Consider the following 26,275-nt stretch of genomic DNA (forward strand, 5'->3'; position numbering starts at 1 on the left):
ATTCTAATCTTCCTGCCTTACCACCAGAGCCCTTTTCTTAATCTTATTATGTTCCTTTAACCTTCTTCATTGTATATATTTTTCTGTCTTGTTTTAACTTTAATGCTACCTTTTGTACTCACTTAGTTTTGTTGAATTTCTTCACACTTTCATGTCATTTCTGTGCTTTTAGCTTCCCTGTGATACAAATTCTACCTTTAGTCAATATAAGTATTTCATTGCCTTTCCAAACAGTACTACAGGACTAAAAAAACAACCAAAATACAAAATCTTGTTAATATCCAGATGCACAACCCAAAGCAAACAAATTGACAAATGCAAGAAAAAAGACTACATCAAATGCAGAAAGTCTTGTAATACTGTAAACAGCAAAACAATAAAAAAGGAAATGTTCGCAGGAGTAAAAAAATGCTGGGGAAGTCCATAAGAAGGAGTGCAGTAGCTATAAAATGCACTCCAGTCAAGCAAAACAGTAGGTATAAACACCTAAACAAGAAAGGCACTGATATAAACATTACCAGTGCAAAAAAAAAAAAAAACTGTCACAAAAAGAAATACCTCTTGCAATGCAAGAGCAAGAAAAAAGGATGGCAAGCAAAGCAAGCGAGCTGGGCAAAGTCAACCCTCTCACCCCTTGTGGCATAACTACATCCGCAACTAAGCAAGTAAAGACAGCATAGATAGAACCTTTCCAGCAAGGACTTCACTAAAATGGGCAGCCCACAGAAGTCTCAGAGCAGACACCAAGAGGAAATCTGCTACAGCAATAACTGGAGCACACTCACAACCATAATCTCCATACAAACATTTATCAAGTGTAATGAGAAATAAATGGGGCACTGAATAGCTAAGTTAAACATCTTCTCAAAAGCCAGACAACCAATTACATTGATGGAAAACATGTTCTGCAGTCTCTAAATTCAGCATGTGGACATGACTGGGCCCCCACTGAATGAAAAACATAGGAAGACCTCACTGGCAACTTATCAAAGATACAATGCCACAAAAAAATCACCCCGATGGGGCAAAGAGGCATAATGCTGTTTGCGCTGACTCAACCCCTGCAACCTCCCAGGGAAATAATCCTGATACCCATTAATGGCAAAGAAATGGGTCAAAAGTGAAGAGTGCCACTCTTGCCTGAAAGAAAGAATGCATTCAAGGTTACATGCCACCCAAGCAACAAAGACTGGACTTCCCACAGCTCCCCAGAGGGGAGTCTCCATGTACGCTGCCCAGCCAAACAAGCCTACCAAAACCATCCAGACAAAGCCAGGAGTAAGCAACCAAGTAAAGAAAGATCAGCAGCCTGCAACTGCCACAAAACAGGAAAAAGAAATGAATGAAGTACACAGAAAAAGAACAGGGTGGAGCAGCCCAACACCACCTGAAGCAGGAGGAGAGTACAAAATACCCCTCTGCATAGGCATATAAGAAGTCCCCAAATGAGGTGAAAAACATCAGATAAAAGACAGGTAGAACAAGAACAGGGAAACAAATGAACAGAAAAAACATAATCCAAAGTACCCAACAAAGCACCATTTAACAAATAAACTTTATTGCGAAAAGACAATGGAAATGAGTGCCAAATAAATTATCGCTGAAAAAAATTATCAAGAAGATGCTCACAAGACTCCAGCATATAATAAGGAATACCAAAAGGCACACTCAAAACAGAGAGGCCAATAGAAGTAAAAGAAACCTCCCCAACACTAGGGAATACAACAGAACCACCCAATTTAGCAAGGTTAAGGGAGAGACCCACCAATGTAAAAAACAAAAGAAAAATACTGCATATAAGTCAGCAAAATAGCAGAAGATTCAACAAGCACCATCCCATTATCTGCATACGACAAAAAACAAGGCACCAAAACACCAGAGCAGGAAAAAGAAACAGGAGACAAAAAAAAATGGGCCCACACCTTGAAAAACACTGCATCTACCACAGAGGTGAAGCTGTAATTGCTCAAAGGGCAGGCCTGATGCACACCATTCTTCATAGCCACCTTTGCACCTAAGCATCCATTCACTGCAGAAACAATAACTGAAGCAGAATAAATAAGAGGAAATGCACTGAGGAAAAAGAGGGCCAAACCCAAAGGCTTTCAAAATGTCCAACAAGGCCCCATGGCTAACATTATCAAATGCCTTAGTAAGGTTACAAGAAATCAGCAAAGCAGAAGGAGAAGAGTGAACTTAAGAAGTAACAGACTTCAGAAAAGTAACAAATACAGCATATGCCTGCCTGAGATACCATAGACCCCAGGATCCAAAAGAAAATGCATCTTAGAATGGAGGCACAACTGCAAAACTTTACAAAACAACTTGTGATTGGTGTTATACAAGGAAATAGGATGCCAATTGGATAAGACCCTGCAGTCACTATTCTTCCAGAGAAACTTAAGAGCAATGCACAAAAAGTTAGGATGGGAAATAAACATCAGAATACCAGTCATTAAACAACTGAGCTAGCACTGACAACTGAACATCAGAAAGAGAGCGATAAAAATGGTATGAAAGCCCATCCCACTCTGGGGCAGAATCAACCTTAAAAGAGTAAATAGCCCAGTGAACCTCAAACAAGGTTATATGGTCATCGAGAGCAGCCCTAAAAGTAGCCAGCATCGATGGAATGGGCCATGGCTCAGCAGGAGAAACCTTAACACCATACAAGGAACACAAATAGGAGTTAACTTCTTGCAAAATACCATCCTTAGAAGAAACAAAATCACCAGAAGAAGTGAGCAAACTATCAGTAAAGGTCTCTGTCCTAAGCATATACTTTGCCCACATAAGGAAGGAGCTCCTCATCCCTACCCTTAAAGGAGTGAGCCAAGTTCCAAAGAACTACCTTGACCCAAGCAATAGTGTACAAATGCAGCTCACGAAGTTGCTGATGAGCACTAGCAGGGTCCTAACACACAGCAGGGTCCTAATGTGCAGCAGTAGTGGTCCTGACGCACAGCATGGTCCTAACACACAGCAGATTGAAATTCAACATACAGAGCATCAGAAGTTCCCTTAAACTGAAAATAATAAGACTGGGCAAACCAGTTATAACAAGCAGCAAACTTCATCCTAAAAGCCAACCACCATGAGGACAGAGGAAAAAAAGAAAGGCAACAAAGTGAAATGATCATCCCATAATTCAGAAACAACCTCCTGCCAAGCAGGAGTAAAAGTCCAGGGAGCAGTATGTCTAGGCAGACCCTTACCCTTACACAAAGCAGAGGAGACGCCAAAAGAAAAAGACAAAGCCTGGTGGTCAGTAAAGGGCACAAAAGACAAAGAAGGTGAAACTACAGCAAAGGTGGGGGAACAAAAACAATAATCAATACAGGTGCATGCAGTATCTTTAAAACAAGTGAAAGCATCAGGGCTGCACACAATAAGGGAGGCCAGGCATATAATGTCTTTACAACAATAAACAATAGAGTCTTGCCTAGATCTGGAATCCCATGGTATAACATCACAATCAAAGTCCCCCCCCAAAAAAAAGAATGGGACAATCAATAAGAAAATATGGTCTACAATAAACAGCCCTCAGCCACATAAATAAAGGCATAGACAATAACAAAATGTATAAAGGAATGTCTACACAATAAATCCACCACCAAAGCTTTACCAGGCAGAACATGAACAACATCCCTAACCACCACCAGAGACCTATGATACAGAACCACCATACCAGACTGGATCAGTTCCCAAAGACTCCCCCCCCAAAAAAAAAAAAGTCCCATTGTAAACAAGAGTCAGAAGGCAGTTTGCCTACATCTAACTAACAAATGATATCAGAGAAAAGGAAATAAACCGAAGAATGCAAAGCCAAATGCCTAGACTAGAACACCACGCCATTTACATTAAAAAGAAACAGACAGGTCAGTCAACAATAACAATAGGAGAATCATCATCCAAAAACTTCTTAATGTATTTAAGCCTTACAGATCTCCGCTTAGAACCTGAAGACTCTGACTGGGACTCAGATCAGAACTAACATCTGCCTCACAGCCGATATCCATTAAACATCCCAAAACCTTAGTACTGGTATCAGTAGAGGAAGCATTAGACACTCCATGCAACCTCCTATTGAAGTCTAACATCTCAGTCCCAGTAAGAAAAAACATAAATAACAGGTGATATCAGATAAAAATAACTTGAGGGTAAGACTGGGAGCAGAACAAAAAATTGAAGAAACAAACAAAACACTCCCAATGTACACAAGACTTAGCTTTAATAAAAAAAGAGTAAGCGCTTTCGCAGACATACACTGTCCCTTCATCAGACTAAAGCTTTAAAAAGCATCAAATGCTTAAATAGGAATGAACAGAGCCAATTTGTTTCAATTAATTAATCAATCAAGTAATAAAATTGGTAGATGCAATTCAAATAAAACACACATACTTAGTTCTGAAATGTACAAAAAATATATATACACAACTTACAAAGATTTATATATATAAAAAACACATATATATGTGTAAATAAATACTTCTATCTACAACTAATGTTTAAGCCTTTTTAGTTTCAGACAGGGTTTCACAGAAAAAGCACCATTTAGTCCTGGAAATTTTTCAGCATCCAAAATAAAAACAACCAGGAAGCAACGTCAGAGAAACAGCTGAGCATACACGTCACCCTTCAAACAATGGGCTTACATCAAGAGATGTAGTGAATACTACGTACCCGTCAATGGCTGTCAACCATACAGCCAATGAATTACCGGCACTGAATATTGTTGAACAAAATACATCTTTACAAAGGGATATGACTGATACAACGTGCCTGCCATCAACTGCTAACCCTGTCCAGTCCACTGAATTACCGGCACTGAATAGTGCGGAACATTCTATATCCTTAGAACTAGCTCCTAGTACTTCTTGCACTGATTCAACAATGATACCTGCTCAGAACTATAACACATCAGTTCTCTCTTCTAAAGAACCTTTTTTAGAGAGAACAGGAAGAGCAGGTTTTATGCTCATGAATCCACTGCCCTTCAAGAACAGGTCAAGGAATGTTACGAGAAAGGGCAGACCCGAGAGATTGAACAGCATGGAAAGGAACACACCTACCATGAAGAGATGCTGTTTTTGAATGAAGGTTTGTTTTTTAACCTATCTTCTTTTGTTTTAACTGATGAACAAACTCAGCTTTTAAATAAAGGCTTGTCCTTTATTCCAGCTAGGAGGGCGGAACATGTTGAATTACTAAAAGACTTGCGTTTGCTGGGAAGAAATTTATCTTTAAAATGTAATTTTAATAATGATAATTATATTGACAATGTCTCTTCATTTAAAAGACCTAGCACATTTATGCCTACTATTGATCCGACAAACATTTACTGATCTATGTGAAAATGAATTTAGGTCTTTGTTTGACAAGGGCACTAGACTTGGTTTTTGTAACATGTCTCAAAGTGATTATAATGCTTTAAATGCATTAAATGAACTACAGTCTATAGACATTAAGCCTGCGGACAAAGGCAATGGCATTGTTATTTTGGATAGAGAGGTTTATATTAATCAAATGAAGCTATTGTTGTGAGACACTAACACTTATAGTTGTATATCTAAACACATTGTTAATGGGATTATGGAAAAAGTTTATTTTCTTGAATTTGATCTTTTAATGACAGGTTTAATAGATGAGAGCTTATTTAAATACTTTAATACAACATACCCTGCCATTCCTAAAATATATGGACTACCTAAAATACACAAGAATAGGGTCCCCCCACCTATGAGACCCATTGTCTCTGGTGGTGGTTGGTGTACTGAAGCCCTATCGATTTATGTTGAAAACAGGTTGCATTCTTTTCTAGAAGAATGTCATACTATTTTAAGAGATACTAAAAGTTTTCTAGAACGACTTTATAACAGGATTCAGACAATGGATAGTGACTATATGTTTGTGACCCTAGACATAGAGTCACTTTTTACGTCTATTCCTAATGACTGGGGCATTGAGATGGTCAGAGATTTTCTTAATGGGCAAAGATGCCTTACAAATGATGATGTCACACTTATATGTCGTTTATTGGAAGTCATTCTTGAAAACAATGTATTTCTTTTTGAAGGAGACTTTTTTCTACAAAAGGTTGACTTGGCTATGGGCACAGCCTGTGCCAATAGTTACATTGTTAAATCTAAGTACAAATCAGTTACCTTCGAACTGGCAGTAACACCAAAGCTCACAAAGGGCAAAGTCAGACTAAAAAACTTCACCAAAGCAAACTATCCCCTCCTACGGGAACATATAAATGCATTTCAAGCCCCACCCCCAGCTGGAAGTGTTAACTACACCAAAGCTCATACTAAAGCCCTGTACAATCATTTGTATAAGTGTATAGACTCAGCTATTCCAGATGGAATCAAAGCCAGAAGCAAAGATTAAAAAAAGGTGACATGGTGCACATCCAGCATCAACAAACCTTACAACAAATGTAAAATGTTAATGTCTAAGAAAAATAAGGTGAGGCCCCAACAATGGAGAAGCAGCCTCCTCAGCTTCAAAAGGCAAATAAGACAACATGTCAAACCTCTAAAGGTAACTTTGAGAAAAACCTAGCATTCACAGCTAAGGATAATCATAGGGCCTTTTACAGCTACTTATGTAGCCTAAAGGATAGGACCCAATAATGTGCCGAACTAGTGATTAACAGTATCACAGACACACTCATCCTGCAGAGATAGCAAACCTGCTAACGGACAGATTTGGTGAAATTTTCACTCCCTTAACCCATTCAAACTTATCACAAATCTTGCCCCCAACCCCCCCCCCCCCACACCCTACATTTCCAAAGAGCAGGTGATTAAAGCCTTGTTTAAAGCAAATAACACAGTCTCTATGGGACCAGACTGCTTGTTAGGCTGTCTTCCAAACAAACTAAAACATGAACTAGCATCACCAGTAAGTATGCTATTCAATCACAGCCTAACCACTGGCTTTGTTCTTGCAACATGGAGAACAGAAACAGTTATTTCCTCCAAAAGGTGGTTTAGCAGCAGACACAGGGAATTATAGACCCATAAGCCTGACCAGCCTCATCTGTAAAGCAATGGAACGTATCATCATGGGCCTTATAAATAAAGACATAGGTGAACTTCAAACCCTGGATCCAACCCAATTTGGCTTTGTCAAGGGCAGATCCTGCCTGGTAAACCTGGTGGATTTCTTTGAAAATGCGACCAGGGCCATTGATGAAGGCAAATCTGTGCACACAACATACTTCAACTTAGCAAAGGCCTTTGACACAATCCCACACTGAGGCATTACACATAAATTTAGCAAACTGAATGTAAACCCCTTTGTTGTAAGATGAGTTGCCAACTGCCTCACAAGCCAGTCATACACTATCAAGGTGCTGACTTCACATCAACCAGCAGACCTGTCACCAGTAGGGTGCCATAATGGCCAGTGTTTTGCCCCCCTATTGTTTGGTATATAGTACTCAGAAGTTCAGGCCAAAACTAAGGGGCTATGGCTGACCAAGTTTGTGGATGACTGTAAACTAGGTGCAATTATTAAATTCCCAAATGATGTCAGTATACTTCAGGATGGCCTTACACAGACCAGTGAGTGAATGCAAAGAAATACATTATCATTCCCTTTGGTAAAAACAATTTCCCTTCACATTATCAAATTAACAACAATACCCTATGCACCTATGAAGTGGCAACAGATCAAGGATCACAAGTAGACTGTGATCTTAACTTTGACCACCATGTGTCTACTGTAGTAAGGAAGGCTTTCTACACAGCACACTTGATTAGCAAAGGTATCACCTCTAGAGCAAAGGAGATTATAACCCCTCTATACTCATCACTAATCAGGCTCATAATTGAGTATAATGCCCCTTGCTGCGTGTATTGTAAAGCAGCTGCAGCATTTGGAGAGATCTCAGAGGTTTCTTACTAAGAAGATCAAGGAACTCCAGCATGTTCATTACACAGACTGACTAAAGCCCACATTACTATACTCAGTATCATATATACTTCTTAGGGGAGACTTATGCCTGGCTTACAGAGCAATCTCTGACCCAAACCTAATGGATTTGCTGCACATCTGTAAATCAAAAGGGACTAGAGCTACCCATTCCAGGAACCTACATATGGCCTACGATTTGAATAGGATGTGCTGGAGAGACAGATTTGTCTCCCAGGGACTGTCACATCTTTGGAACAGGCTACCAATTCATGTGAAGTAGACCACCTCTATAACATGGTTCAATAGGAACCTGGACAAGTGAACGGGGCACTGCAAATTCTTACCGGGGATAGCACCCACAGCCCTTCTGGACATGAGCAATCATTGCTAAATCCAGTCCTGGGTATTGACTAGAGTGTCTATGGTATTACACTGGTATGAAACTGCAAGGTTTGAAATAACTTCCTTGTCAGTAGTCCAGCAATGTCTTATGATCCTGCATTTTTCTGTGTCAGGTCTGGAATACCTATGACTTTTTTCTTTTTAAGTTATTTAATGGACAATTTCAGGCCAAATCAAACTAGCTGTAAATATGCATATTTCAGCCATAGTAGGACCTCATCAGCAGAGCACAATCAGAGTATTTGGCTAAGCATAAGAAACACAGGGCTGTTATACCCAGCTGATGTCCATTACCAATAGGGTGACTGCAAAATATCCCAACTAACAAACTAAAGCAAAAAGTAAGAAGGTCACATACAAAAAACAATCAGTAAAAACTAAATGAAAATTCCAGCTATGCTAGAAATTCCACTGTGGTGCTTAAAAAGAAAAAGGTCATGTGCATTCAGATTTGCTATATAGCTGAAACACCTAATGTTCATAAGGGTTATTTGTATATATCCTATGTGCCTCTGATGCAAGAGGTTTGAGAGGTCATTCAGTGGAAGTTCTAGTGTGGCTGGAGTTTGTATTTAGATTTTACTGATTGTTTTGTTCTGTGTGACCTTCTCACTCTTTGTTTTTTTAGTTTCTCCATGAATAACGGCCCAAACTCAGGCTGAGCAGTTTATTAAGAGGTTCAGATTGTGTATACTTAGCACTGATAATAATGCAGCCTGGTGTGTTTCTGGGGCAGCTAAAATATTATTTTTAGCCTATGACAGAAATTCTATGATTTTTTTCAAGCTAATTTCAGGGAAAACAACATTTTCAAGGATGGGGGAACAACAATGTGGGTCGACAAAATAAGGTTATCACTAAATTGTCTGTTAATATATTGGTTAATGTCCTGACAAATATATTGACTATATCCTTGGGATTATAATGTGTGTGATATTATTATGAATAAACTCAGAACATTATTGTGCATTATTCATTACATTTTTCTGCAATAACTGAAGAAATATTTTTAGTTTCCTCTGAAAATCTGTTATGATGATACATTTTCTAATAATTCCTCCATGTTCACTACTGCCATGTTTCAGGGGAACAGAGATTTTTTACAACTTTTCTTTATTTTCCTTCTGTTGTTTTGTAGTTTAATAATACAAGAGTTCCACCAGAGAGTTTTTTCCCTGAATTTACCATTATATCTAGAAAGGACAGGCACTGGCTTTTCTATGGAGCTGTTTAGATGCTTGTAAGTTGAAGGGGAATTTTATTTATTTATTTTACATTTGTTTACCAGGGAAGTTGGGCTGGGCTGAATCCCATTTTCAGCGTAGGCCTGGGAAGGGAAGCTCCACATAGAAACATTACATAAAACAAGACACACAATAGTGTTTTTTGTACAATACAAGAGACATGACATAGATATAATTTTTTTAAAGTAGTAAAACATAACATTATAAAGTATTAATACAAAAGTAATAGAATAGAATGTGGCAGCTATCTAAATTTGGTCTTTTTGTGGGGATGGTTAATCATTTTACATAGGTCTTCTACATACCAAAGTAGGTTTGCCTTAGAGAAGTCCCCAGTGACAGTTTCATTTATTAGTGGGATGGTACCACTAAGCCTTACAGAGAAGATGACTGACTTATGGTCACATTTATCCAGGCAATGAGGAGATATGGGGCAGTGTACAGATTGGCCTGGGTTGGTAAGAACCAGGTCAAAGATATTAGAGTCTCTAGTGGGTAGTTTTTACAGTTTTTTCAGTGCATTGGTATTGTCTAGGAAACGTTGAGCATATCTGTTTTTAGAAATGCCAATCAATGACTATGTAGTTAAAGTCCCTTAGCATGAAGGCATTTCGTTTGGTATTTCATGCCTCAGTAGCTTAAATGTAATATCCGTGATCTTTATAGAACATTGATTGGGATTTGTATCTAGAAATGAAGTAATAGTTGGAATTGTTAAGGGTAATTTGGATCTCCTGGATCTCCAAGTTAGGGTTATGTAAAATCTCACATGAAGTGATGGTCTTTCTGACAAATATAGATGCTGCCCTGCAGGCCTGAAGACATGATAGGTGATAACCCTTGGTATAGAGGAAGTGATATCATTGCACTGAAACCATGTCTTCATAACTATAGAAATCGAAATATATTCAAGATGTAGGATGTTCTCAAGTTGTAAGATCTTTCTGTTTATATTCCTTACACTAAGTAATAATACCATGATGTTGCCTAAATATGAGTTTGAGTTTGCTGTGTTCGCATGCCAAGTTAATAGATTCTGCCTAATAGAGGCACCATGGCTGCAGGTAAGGTTATAGCCAGCATGCAGAAGTTCTGGTATGAGAGGTATCAGCCATCCCTGGATAAACATGAAGTCTGATCTACCATCTCATCCAATGCTGCTACATGTTGAATCCCCTTTGAATGACACAACTACTTAGGCTAATATCAAACCCAAGCGTCTTGGCCTGGTAACCAGGCATCATTCTTGGTGAAGGTAAGATTTCCTGTCTCTATGTATACATAATAAGTTCTACAATGTCTCCCTACTTGCCCCTCTGGGTGGGTTGGTTCAGACTATTCATGTCCAGTTAAGGCAACTTGAACTTTAAGACATATTTATCTAATTTAAGGTAACTTAGCACCCTTGTGAAATCACAAACAAAGAACAAGGGAAAGCGACTTAGTCACCCTATTCTTGTTCAGTCTGGTGAGTATGGAGTCTGTATACCTAGTTATAGATTCACTAATGACTAAAGCATTTCCCTGTGTACAAGCAAACCCCATGAATATTATGAGCTTAAGCCTGCTTTCCTCATGATGTTTGGATGAGCAGACTATGTACTATGTAAATGTGTATTCTGTGTGAGTGGATCAGGAGTAGGTTTCCTTGTTTGCTAGAGGCTGGGATGTCTTAGATGTGTTTTAGGAGGCTCTGGCAATTTTTTTTTCTCCAGAGTCTCAGAATCAGTTATGGATCTAGTGGTGTGTTATAGCCAGATACATAGCTAGGAGAGGCCAAAGGGGACAACTGCTTCAGGTGCAAAAAGCAATATACAAAATGTTAAGGGGCATGGCTGGATGACACTGCATTTGTAGCAATACCTGAGCACTGTAGCGGTTTGTGTGTGATATGAACTGTAGCAACTGCTTGCTACATTGTGGCATGATAGCAGTTTAAAGTAACAAAAAAAAAAAAAAAAAATATATATATATATATATATATATATATATATATATATATATATATGGTTTACTAATGAAATGCCGTGCAATTGCACGACTATGAAGTATTCGAACAACAGATGTTCGAATACTTCATATGTGTGCAGGTTACATGAGCGAACGTCATACTTGCGAATGGACTGGGCATTTGCAAAGATAACGTTCGTGCATGTAAAGTGATCGCGGTACAGTGCGGTTAGGGAAATACATCCTTTTCCTCATTGCAATGCGATCTCGGAGCTGGAATATTAAGTTGGGGGGGGTATGGGGGGCATAGCCCCCCACAGCGGGGTGCAGGGGGGCTTACCCCCTGCATAAATCAAATGCTAGGTGTAGGGATTAGGAAGTTTCGGCAATGGGTGGCATTAACAGCTGTTTTTTGACAATAGGGCTGTTAGGGTAGTTGTAGTTTCGGTAAAACACTTCGGTTATTCGGTTATTTTATATATTCATATATATATATATATATATATATATATATATATATATATATATATATTTTTTTTTTTTTTTTTAACTAAAACCTGAGCACTGTATCACTCTGTGTGGGTATGTACTGCAGCAACTGCTTACTTCATTGGTAGCAAGCAGTTTGCTACAGTTTAAAAGCAAGAAAATATTTTTTTGTATGTTATTAATATCGTTGGGTGCAGGGTACATTTCAGGAGCCCCAATAGTAGTTAGACACTGAAGCTGAAAAGGAAAAAAAAACTTGTAGCATAGCAATGCCTTTTTAGAGTTAATTAATGTGTTGCTGCAGTCAACATTCATTAATTTACTGAATGATTGCTGGCAATTAAGGTTCAGCATTACCTTTCTTCCACCTGATTGGCATAGCAAATTGCACCCCTAAACAGCTAACACCTGGGGCAGCCACCACCTTGCCCCAATTTGATATGCCCCAACTTTACTATGGTTCTAAGTTTATATCACAAAATGAACACTCAATACTAATACTGAAATATTGACTGTATAGAGATGAATGTTAGGGTCAGAGATACTGGATGTTGAGCACAATACCTGTTTTTTTACCACAGAATGAACACCAGTCATTTGAAAAGAATTGCTAAATGTGTACTGATAATTTGTAGTTTAAGATGTTTTCATAGCTTAGAATACTTGTTCACTCCACAGAGCAGTCACAGGACACCACCCACAATATCTATAGACTGTAAAAATACAGCAGTCTCTGAGCAGTAACACTAAATATAATAGTAGTGCCCTACAAGAGCAATTTCTGGACACCGTTCCCTAAATAATATTGTCAAGTAAAAAACAATATATGAAGCACTGGACACAACAGCTATAGCCTCTATAAACATGGCAGTTTTTCAGTAGTAACACTGAACAAGAAAGTAGTGCACCTACCAAAGCAATTCCTAGACACTGAACCTTTAATCATGCAGTCAGCTGAAGAAAGTGTACTGCAAACTACTAGGTTTACAGCAAAGTTTCAGTTTAACAAAGTGCTTGGTTACACACACAGTCATAGCCGGCCTTAGGCAATGGCCAACTAGGCGGCCGCCTAGGGTGCCACTCTAGTAGGGGCACTTTTCCAGTATTTATTTTGTGTAAGTAGACCAGGATGAGGGCACTAGGTGGTGTCATGGGGGCGCCGTAGAGCCCTTTTACCTAGGGCACCAGTTGACCTAAGGCCGCTGCTGCACACAGTAACAGCAGAATACACACCACACACTACACATTGCAAGGAGGTATGAGAGGAACTAAGCAAGGTTTGTCAAGAGTGATGAATAGCGCAGATTCAAAAACAGGTGGCTACCTGGTACTACTAGTGCTGCTCTCTCCGCAGCTATGCACAGCTAGGAAGTAATGTCTCTCACTCTTTCCTCAGCAAGGGCAAAAAATAGCACTGGTTCCAGGCTTTTCAGTGATCAGCAATGCTGTCCCAGAAGTTGCAGGGATCTATATGATTTTGTGGGTCCGTATTATTTGTCAAAGATTAACTTCCTTGAGCATCTGTTCATCGAAGATAAGTCAGTGAACACTCCCTTCAGTGAATGTTCCCATCAGCGAAAGTTTTACACAAGGAATGTAGTTAGTTGGCCAGCAGTGGTAAATGTGCCCTTTCCCCCACTGTAGTGTGATCTTGGAGTTGGCATATAAGCAGCGGGTGTGGGGGGCACAGCTCCCCACCTTGGTGGGTTTGATATGCTACATTGTGTGTGATGGTCAGAGTAGTGGACAACTAACCCAGTTCCCTGTATAAAACATTTGCTGATGTGAATGTTCACTAAAGGGAATGTTCACTGAGTTATGTTCAATGAATGGAGTTTCGATGAAGGTAATTTTTGACAAAGTAATATAGACCTGTTTTTGTGGCCTTCTCCTTGTTGATGTCCTAGATAGCATATCGAGCAGCTGCACAGGTTGTCTTGTTTTCTCTTTGATAGTCAGGAATGTAAATGTTTTTTGTATATCTGCACAGCCCTGGATGTTTCTCCAGTTGTAATACCATCTAGACAGGCACAAATGTCATCACTCACATTGTATCTGAGTGATCCTAGCTGTTTTTCCAGTAGTAACACAATTGAGATAGGCAGGAATGTAAACATTTATTATGCAAATGAGTGACCTGACTGTTTCTCCAACAGCAACAATTTCTAGATGGGAAGGAATATTAATATATATTCTTTTGCCAAATGACTAAAGATCAGGCTCTACTTTCAAACGTCTCTGAATCTACCACACATGATGGTATTCCAATAAATATGCAGTGGCATTGTGTTGCTTGGGGAATTTTACCCTTCTTATTCATCAGGAAGTAAAACAATGTGATGTCATCATCAAAACTGTTATTCTTAAAAAATCACAACCAACTTTTCATTCTCATTAAACTGATTAAGATTATAATAATAGATACTCTTTATTCACTGCCTACGACTCATACACTATTATTCTGTAGTTATTCATCAACAGAGTTTATGATCAATGTATAAAAATGTTATATCCATTTCCAATGTAGGTAACCATCTGGTGCTTTGGTCAGGTTCTCAAGCTCTCATCATTAAACTAACAGGAGGCCACATGTCCAGTTATACAACTGATTATTCAAATTAAGTTAATTTTAGTTATACCTTAGTGTAGGTCTCAGCATGTATCTTCTAAAACTTCAATAGAATATTTATACTAGGGAGAAATTGTGTAAAGTTCTAGGCAATATATACAGCTCTTATAATCCATGAGAAATCCCAAAGCTTACCAGAAGGATATGATTCCGTCCAAAGTGATCACCAACCTATACTTTGAGAAACTGCATGTCGTCAACATTTCCATCATTTTCTTCACAATACATTTATACATAATCATGCTCACACCATCAGAGAATCAGGTGTACTCATTTCATTTTTTTTTTTTTTTTTTTTAAATTCTTTTTATTGATTTTTAATCATATCATAACAAATCATATCAAACAGCATGTCAAAAAGAAAAGTACAAACAGAAATTCCTCTACATTCAGTAACTATATACAAAGCCCATCTATGCAGAGCCCCCAAGTAGGGGGTTTGACTGCTGTGTGATTATGTTAGTATAAATTCATACACCATTTTCCATGCCTCCCTCTGTGACGGATTTAGCCTCATGGAATACCACAAGTATTTGTGAGCAGAAAAATGCCTCCCAGCTATCCGTTTGAGTCCTTCCCATGAAAGAGCCGATCTATCTTTCCAATTTAGGGTGATATAGTATTTTATCAGCATAAAAGATGTTATTAGAAAATGAATATTCTTAATGTCTATGCCAACCGGGGGTATATGAAGGAGGGCGAATTGCCATGAAAGCGTAGATTTTTCATAACCCATTTTTTCTAATTTGACTCTGAGGGCACACCAAAGTTTATATGAGCATTTGCAACTCCAAAAGATGTGAATGATATCTGCTTCCATCAAAGGGCAAAATTGGCAAAAGGGTGGGACTTCATTGTACATCTTGTTTAGTAAAGCAGGGGTGTAGTATGCGTTATTTACGATCATAAGTTGGGTATACTTGAACTTTAACAAAGGAATAGCTTTAGAAAATATTTGAGTGGCTTGGGCAATGGACTTAGAGGAGATCGAGGGGTCTTGTTTTATCCAAAAATCAGAATGGATAGATTCTTTCGAGCATCTAATTGCTGAGATTAATTTATAAGAGTGAGAGACCATTTTCTTTTTACGAGTTAGTAGATTCCATAATACCTTACACCTTTCTATTTGGGGTTCAGGAATATCAGTATCCCTCCAGAATTTGCTGCAAATGTCCATTAGTTGTCTAATCATGACGGTGTACTTGTTTGAAAGCTTAAACTTGTTTCTGATGGAAGAAATAAGCTCCATCCTGCATGAGAAGAAATCCAGAACCGTTTTACTTTTAATCAGTGGAAATGTATTCAAATTAATCAAATTCTCATTTAGTTTAATGTTAGGATTAAGGTGTAAAGGTTGGAGAAGGTGAAACGCAAAATGTAGATCTAGAGATTTAAACAAGTTTTGTGTACATTTGATTTGGGACCATAGATCATTTTGAATTTTGTACTTTCTTTTGGCAGAGATGTCTAAGAATGGTAGGGCCATGGGATTAATGGAAAGAGTTTTAATATAATTGTGATAGAGTTTGACCCAAGATGGGCACCAGGCATTTGGTTCCTCCCTGAAAGCTGCAACATTAATTATTCTACTGCTTCTATTTATTTCATACATTAGTCTAAAATCTGGAAGGCCTAGACCACCCTTATCTTTAGGGTAAACAAGTTTTTTGTAGCTTATCCTGATGGGTCTTGGGTACCATATAAACTTCGAAAGAGATGAGTGAATATTATTAAAGACCTTGTTATGAATCAGGGTGTTAGTAGCATTTAGAACATATAGTAGTCTTGGTAGAATATTCATTTTTACAATGGCTACTCTCGAGAGAACTGGGAGTTTTAGTTGAGTCCATCTTTCCATATCCTTTTGTATCAAGCCCCAACATCTAGATAGGTCCCCTTGGTGCTGTAAATTTCTATCTGTTTGGAAGGATACTCCTAGGTATTGGAGATGGTCATTTACTTTTATGCTAGGTAAGGATCTTTCTCTAGGTAATTGAGAGTAGATGTTAATTGGGAAGATCGTTGTCTTATCTATATTCACCTTATAATTCGAGAATTTGGAAAAAATTTGTAAAGCATTATTAATTTTGTTAATATCAGAGTTGGGAAGGGAGTAGTAAATATTTAAATCATCTGCATAAGCTGATAGGGGTATTTCAGTATTAAATAATCTTGGAATATGATGGAATGTTCTCTGTTTAATTAGTAAAAGTAAAGGTTCAATATAAAGGTTAAATAAAAGTGGTGATAAAGGGCATCCCTGCCTGATACCATTATTAATCATTATCCTGTTGGAGCTATGCTTGTTTATTTGTAAAGTAGTATAAGCATTTTTATAAAGGGTATTAAGAATGCGAATGAACTGTGTAGGGAAATTAAATTTTTGTAGAACCGACATCAAGAATTCTTTGTTTATTCTGTCAAATGCTTTGGATGCGTCAATTGCAAGGGGGTAGATAGGGGTGTGCTTAATCAATGATAAAGAGGTCATAGCATTTAGGGTGAGAGTCTGGTCAAAGGTTTGTCTCTGGTTTATAAACCCTGATTGTTCAGGAGAGATGATTTTATTAATAACAGATTTCAATCTACATGCTAAGATTGCTGCTAAAATTTTAATGTCTATATTAATGATAGAGATGGGTCTATAATTATTAGGATTGGTACTGTCCTTATTAGGTTTGGGGATTAGAATAGTTCGGGATGCATTTAGGTGGAGGTCGCATACATCCTTCTGAATAATGAAGTTAAATAGGTGACATAGGATGATTGTTAGTTTATGGCTAAAGGCTTTATAAAATTCCGCTGTGAACCCATCTGGTCCTGCTGCTTTATTATTTTTAAGGTTATTGATCGCAGACAAAGTATCTCTTTGAGTGATATCGGCCGCTAATAAGGATTGATGATGTTCGTCAATCTTTGGTGTTGTTAGTTTGTCAAGGAATATGTTTAGTTCCTGCTTGTCTATAGTACAAGGGGTAGGATTGTAAACTTCTTCATATATTTCTTCAAATATCTTTATTATATCTTGTGTGTAACATATATACTTTTGCTGGACCTTAATTCTTGAAATAGGGGGAGTATTACTATGTTGATTAATTAATCTCGCCAGAAACCTAGAAGGGAGTTGTGCCCAGTGTGAATAATTAGCCAGAGATTTTATCTCATAGAACGACAGGTTATCAGCCTGTAGTGAAATTAATTTTAATTGTAGTTGGTTAATCTCTTTTTCTAAATCCGATGAGTAGTTTTGTTGAATACGTGTTTCCAGGGATTTTAATTCTTCCTGTATACTCCTCTCTTTAGAGATATATTCATTCCTATAGTAGGCGGCTTTATTGATTAATAACCCTCTAATCAAAACCTTAGTGGTAGCCCATGAAATATCAAACGGGGTGTTGGAATCTTTAATGGCAAGTAAACATTGGTCTAATAAGGTATTAATTTCTTTCTTAATATCGGACTTTTCTAGTAAATTAGGGTTAAGTTTCCAAGCTCTCAACAGATTATTTGAAGGGGTGGCTCGGGGCCGTTCTATAGTTAATGTAATCTTTGAGTGATCAGAAATTGATCTCGGTTCGGTGTAAACAGAAGTTGTAAATTTCCGAAATATATCAGAGATTAAAAAAAAGTCCAGTCTGGACCAGGACTTATGACACTGAGAGAAAAAGGTATACCCTCTGTTCTTCAGGTTATCGGAATTATTACAATATGGGTCAAATAGATTAAAGTCACTTTTAAGATCTGAAATAGCGGAGGAGGCCTGAGAATTAATTGCGGACATCCTATTAGATCTGTCTAGAATTGGATCCTGGATAGAATTCCAATCTCCCCCTACTATATAGTAGTGGCCTGGGAATTTATGAAGGATGTTATACAAGTTCATAATGAAATTGTGTTGGAGCGTACACGGGGCATATATGTTTAAAATCAGAACAGGTTTATCCAGGTTATCTATTTTAGTTACAAAGTAACACCATCTACCCTCAGAGTCAAAGTCTTGTTTTACAATAGTGTGATTAAAGGAGTTTTTAATAACAATAGCCACCCCCACTTTATTAGTTCTATTCCCCGCTGCTATAATTTCCTTAATCCATCTTTTATTATTTATGGAGCTCCATTGTTCCTTTAGTAAGTGTGTTTCTTGTAACAAGATGCAATCTAGGCTGGTTTTGAACACCAGATGAAGAATAAGTTTTCTTTTGCTTTCAGATTGTAAACCTTTGACATTCCATGAGGCTATCTTCCACATACCAATCTTAACATTTGTGGGTAACAAAAGAGGTTAGGCTTTACTAGGGTAAAAAAGTTGAACACAGAGGGCCTAAAAAAGGACAATAAATCATAAATCCATAGATGGGTGACTCCTCCAGCATATCTCCAGTGCATAACCACTTACTCCTTTAGCCTGGAAGAGGCTGGAATACATATATTAACTGAACACGTTGCAAACAAATGAAACACAGTCTTTTCTATCTATTAAGCTAAAAACAAGTACAGAATAAGGAAAAATGTATCCCAGATTACAAACCTCAATTATAAAACAGCTAGAAAGCTACGCTGACTCAAATTACCACACTGCCTAACTCATTCAGAGCAAAGCCTAAGAGTAAAAAACTCAATATAGAAACATATTTAAAATGGTTAGTAAGACTTCATAGTTATAATTAGCATGACCCGAATTCTAATAATAATCATTTAAGTTCCATTCCCCCCAGGGGAAGACGTTTTTGGACATACCAATCTTGTCAACATAGGTCTATGTAAGGTGTATATCACATTAGACCTCTATTCTAAATTAAATCTTCATTCCTTTTAGTGTGCGTTAGACATATAATAATCATATAACTCCTTTCCATACCAGAAAATAAATATGTAATGGGAATCTTGAAGCTGACTGGTGTTACATTCTGTGTCAATCTGTTATTAAAGGGACACACGCTTTCCAGACCCCAGAAGCATAGTGAACTTTAAGAGAACACTCATAGCTATCTTCATTGACTTTTCCCTATACCGTGTAATGGGTTAGTCCTACTAAGTTATGTTCAGATTTACTATTTTACATAAAACCTCACATATTTACCAATAAAAACTGTACCAGGGTTACACCATATAAATATCATAGATAGTCTGTATCCTATAGCTTCCAAGGAATGACCCTATTCAGTTGATTACAGCCATACATTAACGGAAAATTAATAAATAAGAGGAAAAATACTAAATTATTCTGTCATGTTCGTACTCATATATTGTAAGTATTACACTGCATCCTTTCCCTGCTGTAATGGATCCTGAACTATGATATTGTAAAATTGCTCTCCTTCTGTATCATTTAGGTATAGTGCTAACTAGACACATCCTATTTCCAACAGAACAATCAATGTATCAATTAAACTGTATGAGCCCAAAGTTTACACAAAATATTCTTTCTTTTAAGAATTATGTGTTAAGAGTGGTAGTCAGTCAAGGTAATCAGGTGTCACACGACTGCAATGACCCGGGCATTGTAAACAGGTTATCTGTTGCCTTGCCAGTATCTTGATAGAACAAGTGTTTTCACCCTAAGACAACATTTGCACCTTTCAAGCAAACGCATTTCAGCTGTCATCCAAAACTTTGACTTTCTGCTTTTGTGTGACACCTTTAGTAAAATCAACATATTGTTGTAAAAGGTGTATGCAATCAGAGGCTTGTCGTGCAGTATAGGGCGGCTATCTATAAAGATCCATTGCCACCTTGCTAGCGTAACTTCGAAAAGTTTACGCTACTACTGTAATATACACCTGTCAGCTTTTCATCTGTGAAATCAACCCCTTGAGTCACTCTAGGCTGCATCAGCTATAATGTACTTTTTATTAATTTATTTATTTATTTCCCTCCCCTCCTCCAGTAGGGATCCTTGAAGAGAACTTCATCACTGTACATTTATACTAATTTAAACCAATAAATGAATTTTAGTTTGTTACATTTCTTATAAATACACCCATAGTTACAGGATAGTAATATACAGTAAACTGGTTGCAACAGTATGTATAGATCTATACAGTTCTGGTAGATCCGAATTCTTACAGGGTGTAAATGGATTCATATTGTAGAAGGGAGGAAGTTGCAAAGAAATGTATAACATTCTTACAATTTGGTAAGGAAAATGTGTAAATAGTTCAAGAAATATAATAAGGATTATTAATAAAGACAATGAAGTAGTGAGAAATAGAAGTAAGTTATACCATGATGTAGAAGAGTGCATAGTATTATTATATAGGAGGATAGTGGTAATAGCATAAGAGCGAGAGTGTATTACAGTACAGGGTGGATAAGTTCTGACTGGTCTGCTTGGTAGTAAGTAGTATACCCCTAAGGCATACAGGGAATGCACTCGGGAAGTAGAGCAGTGGATGGGACAAAAAAAAAAAATTACATTTACAGCATCAGCTGGCAGAAGGTCAGGTGAACCCACAGTGAACACCAGTCAGTGCTAATGAAATTAAAACATTTTTTGCAAAGTGTATTAAAGTGAGCCTAGAAAGACTTCCCAATTACCGGAAATGCTGTGAAACACGCAAAATCTTGTATAGCTATATTTTGTATAGTAATTGCAATTGTATAGCATTTGTATCTGTGTAGCAATTGCACCATTGTGAAGATTTAGCCACACGTGAGAGTTAAAAAAAAAAAAAAAAAAGAAAAATCCTCAGCACTTACACTTGCATGTTAAGATCACCAACTCATCCAATGAATGCGTTGTGTAAAGATCTAAATTGCAGAGGCAAAACCATTTAGCAGTGCAATTACATTTCACCCATTTAACTACATCAGAGTAATACAATATGATATCATCCAACAGATTCTTGCATAGCAATATATATATATATATATATTTTTTTTTTCTCTTTCCTCTTTCCTTCCTTCCATGAAATGTTTGTGTCCTTCGAGTAATCCCGGTTATGGGTCGCCACGACGGAACTCCGGTTCACCAACAACTGGCAGCGGCTCCTCTCAAACCTGGTTACCAGCCCTGCCGCAAAACCCTAAACAAAGTCCCGACCCATTTGCGCATGCCTCCACCCAGAAGACACTCCAGCTGCGAATCAAACGGGAAAACAACTAGCTACGAGATGACAATGCTGAATATAACATTTGATACAGGCTGAATGAAGTGCAACGAACTTAAGTGAATGTTGTAAATGCTTGAGCTAATAATTTCTCCAGTCAGTGTGAAGGCATTATGGATGTAAAACTTTTACCTTGAACTAATGGAACATTACACTTCTCAGGTCCGGTGTCATGCAGTCAAGTCGGGTAACGCTGCAAGTGCTTTCTTTACATCTCTGATATGTTATTACTATTTTAAGTTAAAAGGGACAACAGCCATACAATTTTTATATTTCCCAACCTGTCACTTTAATGATGTGAAGCATCCTGGGAAGTTAGTAGGCACGTTAAGGTCACGTTAGGATATGACGACTGCTGGGAAATGGAGTTACATTTGGCAAGGCTGGAATTCCACAACCACGATGCAGCGCTTGATGAATTATGGCTTCAAGGGGCTACGAGAGGCGAGGGTCACATACTAAACACTGCAGGGAAGCTTGAGAAGGATAGGCCTATCTCCATTCTGGTCTTTCGAAGGCAAGGTATAACGCTCCGGTAAGCAGTTTCAATTTCTGGAACCAAGGGAATTAAAGGAAATAACTTTTATTGCTGTTTTTCATCTTTTTAGAAGTGAGTCGCTAAAATGCTTAGATTATTTTGATTCTTTACCAGGGTTGGTTCCGAACAACTTAATAAATAAAGTTGCAGCATCTTCCTTATTGGTGACTGTATGTTTTTGTTCTTGGGCTGTGAATGATAGAGAATTGGGGTACTTCATTTGAAACCTTATGTTACTGTTGATAAGATGTGCACAGTATGGGGCTAATTGCTGTCTTGCCACCTTAATTTGTTGGGGTAGGTCTTGCGATATGGATACTTTCATTCCTTGCCACATTATTGTTTTTTTGAGTTTGGCTGCAGCTAACAGTTTGTTCACATGGTAGAAATTCAGAATTTTAGCATAAACAATTCTGGGGTTGGTTGCTACCGTGGGGGCTCTTAACGCTCTGTGTGCCCTTTCTATTGTGATTTGTTTAACTTCTTGGTCATTATCAAGTAAAAGTCTGAATATGGAAGTTATCACGTCTGTTAGCTTGTTGTGTTCAACACTTTCATGTATGCCTCTTATGATTATATTGTTTCTTCTGGATCTAGCTTCGAGATCCAGAATTTTTGTATGCAACTCCTGTATTGATTTTTATTTACTTTCAACTCCTCCTGCATGGTATCAATTTTGATGTCCTGGTCCATTATTTTGGATTCAATCTTGTCTAATCTTGTTAATATCTTGTCTGTAGATGAGCCAATAGCCTTAGTCTGATCAGTAAGATTTAGTATAGCATCCTGTAAAGGCTGGAGTGCTGCTTTTAAGTCATCTAAGTTGGAGCTTTCTGTTTTACCTTTAGCTATATTAGCATTTTTATTAGTATCTAAGGCCTTCTGGATTCTGGCCCTTTTAGAAGTGGCAGTAGAGTCTTTCTCTGGAGAATTAATAGCAGTAAATTTAGTTTTTGTTGTTTGGCTTTCCATATCTTCTGATGCTAGTGGCATTTCAATTATTGACTGTTGAATGTAGCAAGCAGAAATTTAGCAAGGTTTCTTTTTCTGTCTTAAATTCAGGATACTTTGGCCTAGCCCTTCCCTGTGCAGGATTTACATGTGGTGTCCAGTATCCCAAATAATCAGCATAAATCCGTCATTAATGGTAAGAGTTTCAGTTTTTTCTTTCCTTCTGGTAATTGGAACGAGGTGTTGTAGTAATTAATCCGTGTTTTTGATGAGAAAAATATTAAGTCTTACTGGTAAAATAAGCAGATATATTTTTAAGTGATGCTCTCCTGAGTTTCAGCACTCTCTACAGGACAGCGGCCATCTTGCTTTTTCTCTCATTTCATTTTTTAAATGGATTTAAAAACGCATCCAGATTATTAAATATGAATAAGTCACATAGAGACGGTTCTTAAAACCAATCATTCAAAATCTGTATGGAGTCTAATTCTGCCTGGTTTATAAAAAAATGATTTCTGCCAGTTAACTGCATTTTATTTGATTGAGTCTAACATGTAAGACTTATGTGACATTAGTGCACTGCAACCCATTTCAGGACAAATTATTAATTCAACAATAGTGGAGTAACCAAGGCAACACGTACCATTTATCAAAAGAAACCAGAGCTAAACTGCTATGAATGAAAATGTCAGTAAGGATTTTACCCTTGTGGGCAGAATGTGATAGCCATGTACAAGTGCAAAGGGGATTTTATTCACAGACGTATTAGGAATACAGGTATTATATCATGAGCCTACACAATAACGAAATACGAGCTGCTGCAGCTGTCACATAAAGACAAAGCCTCTTAATTATTTTTCAGTATTTAATTAAAAATAAAATAGCACCTGTGCATTGTTTTCTGACACAAGTTAAAACTGCCCTTCTCTAATAATTAATACAAATTACAGAGCAGGCAGTTAGTGCACCAATAAACAGCATGCAACCATCAAACTGAATAAAAGTTGTTTGTGTAGCATACAGCAGTTGACCTTTCTAGAGAGATGAGTCATACGTTTCCGAGGAATGTATAAACATCCCTGCATTGTTATTATTTTATCATTTCTGTTTGACAGTTCTACATTATGACTGTTAGCTGTTACTAACTCGTATATATGCAAAGCAAAAAAATTGCAGTCTACCCTTCACTGTATGTATAACTTAGTGGATCTCTTTTTAGACTCACCCTAGAAATGCTCATCTGTTTCTCACTGATTTAAGCAATTATTGAATTATGATTACAAGTTAGTCTGGAGTGCTTGACTTACTGACACAGAAATAATAAATTTAGTTCCTCACACCTCATTTTCGAAAGCAGTATTAATCATGGCTCTCATCCACTTCCACAATCCTGCCAAATTCCTTTTAACTATAATACTGTTTTGCAGCAAAACCTGCAGTAGCATTGCAATATGTTGCACACTAGTGAGGACAGTGAGAATATAGCCCCTGTATATCACATAGTCATTATTTTATCAATTGTCCTTTTAAGTAATGGTTTCTTAGCTTACCCAGTCCTCAAACATGAATCAAGAAAAATGTTTTTTTTAATCACATGGTTTATTATGTCAACAAGGAGAACAAAACAGTGGATTTAATTAATAAAGGGCAAAAGTAAAACGTCTTTATGAATACAATCTCTTGGAAGCACACGTGAAGAACTTTACTTTAGTTCATAGGAGCACATATTGAGAAATCGTAGTTTAGTATGCAGCTCGCCTGATGGATGGATTGTGAAGCAAAAGATTTGAATCTTTTTCTTTTTTTAATGTGTTTTGATGTCCTCTTTGTGATTGTATGTCTAAAGACCAATGCTGTTCCACTGAACTACTGTTTCATACTGTTGCTGTATTCCAAAATTTCTAACATTCAACAGCTTTCAGACAGCATGTAAGCACTTCTGTGGCAGACACATACAACAGTTAGTCACTACTTCTACACTTTAAGTACATTTTCTTACATCTAAAGGCATATGTGCTGCAAAATGATAAAAGGTTAGAGACAGATGATCAGGGTGACACTGCTACATAAAGTATGCCATTTTTTTAGTAGATATCCCCACAAAAGATGCAAATAAGTAATACTGCATTAGGTTTTTCACATGGAATTACAATGCCAAAAAAGGCCATGACTCCAGATGCTCTTTAAAGTACATTCTAAATTGTAAAAGGCGGAATGGCACAGTTTAGAATTCCAGCTGTAATCCAGCTAAGTTAGCAATCCAAATCAACACACTTAAGTGTTATGAGTGTCTGTGGCTCAACAGTTATTACAGTTGCCTTTGGTGCAGGAAGACCAGAAGGCTGTGAGTTCTTTTCCTACTCTCAGGAGACTGAACTCATTCCGCACTATTGACAATGCAAACCACAGTTAGAGAGTGCTCCACTCCTGAGTGTGCTGTTCAACCACAGTCACATCAGTCTGAGATGGTGATAGCTCAGGTGGATGTAAAAAAATCCAAGCCACTTACTGAAAAGAGTAGAATTCCCCAGTCCATAGCCAAACATCCCCCTAGCTAGCGTAAATATCACTTTTCATCCCTCCTGAAATGAGACTACTAGCTTAGTGGAACTAACTTGGTCGGCATAGGATAAATAAATGATACTGAATGACTTTAGTGCATCATAGTATTACATCTGTGTTGTGTTCTTTGTGTGAATCACTGTTGCAGTCATAACTTTAGAGCTGTCTGCCACAGTCTGAGTCTGATGCCCAGTCTGACATTCAGAGGTGAGCACTCTTCCATTATGGCTTAGCTGATGCCAACTTATCTTTGCATAATTAGTATTTAAGTAGCACACACTTGCACCATCTTACTTCTTTCTTGCCATATACAAGTTCACTATGTCAGTATATTACATGCAAGCATTAGTCCAGGCTTAAGACTGATGAGCACTGTGAGATAATTACCTCTTTGGGACCTTATTTTCCATTTTCTTTGTTCCCTAACTTTGTGGTTAAAAAAGAAAAATGAAAAACAAAACAAAAAAAAAAAAAA

The sequence above is a fragment of the Protopterus annectens genome, chromosome 1.part0 (genome assembly GCF_019279795.1).
Source record: "Protopterus annectens isolate FY-2018-M chromosome 1.part0, PAN1.0, whole genome shotgun sequence".
NCBI classification, from domain to species: domain Eukaryota; kingdom Metazoa; phylum Chordata; order Ceratodontiformes; family Protopteridae; genus Protopterus; species Protopterus annectens.